Consider the following 3,889-nt stretch of genomic DNA (forward strand, 5'->3'; position numbering starts at 1 on the left):
GTGTCTTAATTTTGATTTCTCAACCCAAAATAATTATTTCTCTTCTTTTAATCAATTCATATCAAATATAAATTAATTAATTAATCTCTATTAATTAATTTCTCATTAATCAAATTCATATTTAAATACTTTAAATAAAAATTTAATTTACACTATACATCCAATAGCCTAGATTTAGTTTCAAGCCATGCTAGGGACTTTTGTAATCTAATTGCAAATCAACCCTATTTAATTAGTCGATTAAACTCTTTAATTAATTAATTAAATCATATTTAATTTAGTGAATACTTGTGTATGTGTGTGACTTACTAGGCTCATCACTAATTGGCAATGAGACATTATATCAACTCTTAATATCATCAGAACTCTTTTTTACTATAAATGATTTCTCTAAATCATTTTATGCAGCTCATAGACTATGGTTAACACCTAGCATAGCATGCCATAGCCACCCAATTAGTAATAAGATTTATCTTAAATGAACCTACAATCATATGTTACCATGCACTAGAATCTCTCTGTTTCAAAATCCCAATTTGAGCTGAAGTCATGGTTTATGTCAAATCCCATTTACTATGAATATTATGTTCTCTTTTAATTCTAGTTCTTGATTAAAAAGATTTTCTCATTAGAAACTCTTTTCTGATTAAATCTATTTGTCCTGGCCAGGAACTTGAAACATCAAGAATAATTAAATGAACATAGGATTTTATCCCTATTTACCTAGGGTAACAGATTCCATCTTGATTAACACCTACCTCCACATATAACTAGTAGGAGCCAACACATGCCCATATACCCAGACAAAGTACAAGTATGAAAGCAGTGTCAAACTCAAACCACCTATATACAAGATAACTGCACTATCTCAAGTCTAAAGATTATTTGCACTAATGTGATTTATGACAATGCATTGACAAGAGTAAACTCCATATGCTTGTCATAAATGTCACTGATTCGACCTATTTATCATATATAAGTGCCTATCATGTTTGTTATATGGCATGAGACTCACCATTCCATCTTATTTACATCTCATATAAATAACTTGGGAACAAACATGATTACAATCTTTCTGAATAAGTCATGTCCTTATTGTGAAGTATCCTCGATTGTGAACCAATTTATGATACTTTATGCTAGAGATAGTGTCACTCATATTCTTAACAACTTAAGAATATAATTTCTAACAAAATATCAATGGACCTTTTCTATTACACATAAATATATTATGTAAACAAAAAAGTGAAAATGCCTTTTATTAATAAAAGATGTACGAGATACATACTAAATGATATGCTCTAGGGCATACTACTAACAGTTGGTACAAACAGTCAACATGAGGACAGCTATGGAGGAGGATACATGAGTTCAGAATACAGCAATTTCAATGAACCCTCCACAGAGCAAATGAACTATGTGAATAATGGAGGAAACTTCAACTAAATGTAGCCTAACAATCTATATTCAAATACTTACAACCTTGGATGGAGGAACCACCCAAATTTCTCATGGTCCAATTAGTAGAATCAGGCAATAAATAAGCAACAAGGGCACAAACCACCAGTACCCCCCTGGATTTCAGAACAGAGGTCAAAACTTTGCACAGCCATCACTACCTCTCCAACCTCAATAACCTAAACTGAAAATGACCATGGAAACCATGATGGAAGGATTCTTAGTAGCTCAACAACAACAAACTAAATTGATTAAATAGCTGACTTACAGAATGGACCAACTTGCTACTCATAATAAGATGCTAAAGAATCAAATCGCTCAGCAAGCAAGTTCTTCAAGTAAGGCTGCTGGCAAAATTCTTAGCCAGCCAGAAATGAACCCAAGGGAGCATTATAGGGCAATTACACTGAGAAGTGGGAGAACTCTAGTACAATCAGAGGTAGAACCGACATAGGAAACCATAGAAAAATCTGAAGGCCAAGCAGAGAATAAAAAGGAAGAAACTAAGAAAGATCAGGAAGAGGAAACAAGGAAGACAAAGAAATTACCAGAGCCATACCAGCCTCCCCTAACTTTCCCTCAGAGATTTCAGAAAGCCAAATTGGACAAGTAGTTTGGTAAGTTTTTGAAAGTTTTACAGAAACTTTACATCAACATCCCCTTCACTGAAGCACTTTCTCAAATGCCCTCTTATGCTAAATTTCTTAAGGAAATTCTGTCAAAGAAAAGGAAGATAGAAGACTATGGAACGGTAGCTCTAATAGAGGAATGCAGTGCCATACTGGAAAACAAACGGCCTCTAAAGTTGAAAGATCCAGGAAGCTTCTCCATACCTTCCCTTATTGGTGACAAGAAAATAGACAAGGCCCTCTATGATCTTGGGGCAAGCATCATTTTAATGCCTCTATCAATATGCAAAAAGCTAGAGATTAGAGAACTGAAGCCCATAACAATCTCATTGCAATTGGTTGAAAAATCTATTAAATATACTGTGGGAATACTTGAGAACATTCCTATCAAAGTGGGCAAATTCTTCATTCCAGTGGACTTTGTTGTCCTTGAGATGGAATAAGATGTTCAAATTCTTATCATCTTGGGAAGACCATTCTTAGCAACTGTCGGAGCCATCATAGACATCAAAAATAGGCAATTAACCCTTAAGGTAGGAGAAGAAGAAGCGGAGTTCAACTTGTTCGGCACAATGAAACACAAATTTGAACCTGATGAATGCTTCAAGGTTGACACAATTGACAAACAAGTTAAAAAGGAATTTCATAAGACACATCCTAAAGATCCTCTTGAAGCATATATTTTGCACAGCCACACAGTGGATGATGAAAATACAGAAATAACAGCTTGTGCACAATAGTTAGCAGCTCATCCACCCCTACCCTTAGCTAAGGCATCCGAGATGGAGAAGTTGAAGGAGGAACAAGCCGAAAGTAAGGTCCAAGAGAATGCTAAATAGGTAGAGTTTAAACCTCTCACATCCTCACTAAGGTACGCATTTTTGGACTCAAATTCTAAATATTCCATTAAAATCAATGCTAGCCTATCTAAGTTAGAAGAGGAAAATTTATTAAGAGAACTTAGGATCCATAACAAAGCCATAGGGTATAAAATAAAAGACTTGAACAGAATCAACCCTTCGATTTGCATGCATAGGATACCCATGGAAGAAAACAGTAAACCCACGATTGAATATCAAAGAAGACTTAACCCAAACATGAAAGAAGTAGTCAAGAAAGAAATTTTAAACTATTAGATGCAGGTATCATATACCCAATTTTTGATAGTAAATGGGTTAGTCCAATATATGTAGTTCGTAAGAAAGGTGGGATAACTGTTATCCAAAATGCAAACAATGAACTAATCCCTACTAGAGTAGTCACTGGATGGCGAATGTGCATAGATTATAGAAAATTGAACAGTGCTACCCGAAAAGACCATCTCTTCTCCCTCTTCCCTTCATCGACCAAATGTTAGAAAGGTTAATGAAACACTCTTATTTCTGTTATCTAGATGGGTATTCGGGGTTCTTTCAAATTCCTATTCACCCAGAAGACCAAGAAAAGACAACATTCACTTGTCCCTATGGAACATTTGCATATAGAAGAATGCCTTTTGGTCTTTGTAATGCCCTTGCTACCTTTTAAAGATGCATGATGGCTATCTTTTCTTATTATATTGAAGATATCATGGAAGTTTTTATGGATGATTTTTCTATCTATGGAACTACTTTTGATGATTTCCTAGCTAATTTATTAAAGGTGTTGCAAAGATGTGAAAAATCAAAACTGGTCCTAAATTGGGAAAAATGTCATTTCATGATAAGGGAAGGCGTAGTTCTGGGACATTTGATATCAAAAAGAGAAATTGAAGTTGATAAGGCAAAAATTGAGATCATTGAAAACATGCCACCCCCAACATC

Source organism: Hevea brasiliensis, chromosome 2 (genome assembly GCF_030052815.1).
Source record: "Hevea brasiliensis isolate MT/VB/25A 57/8 chromosome 2, ASM3005281v1, whole genome shotgun sequence".
NCBI lineage: Eukaryota > Viridiplantae > Streptophyta > Magnoliopsida > Malpighiales > Euphorbiaceae > Hevea > Hevea brasiliensis.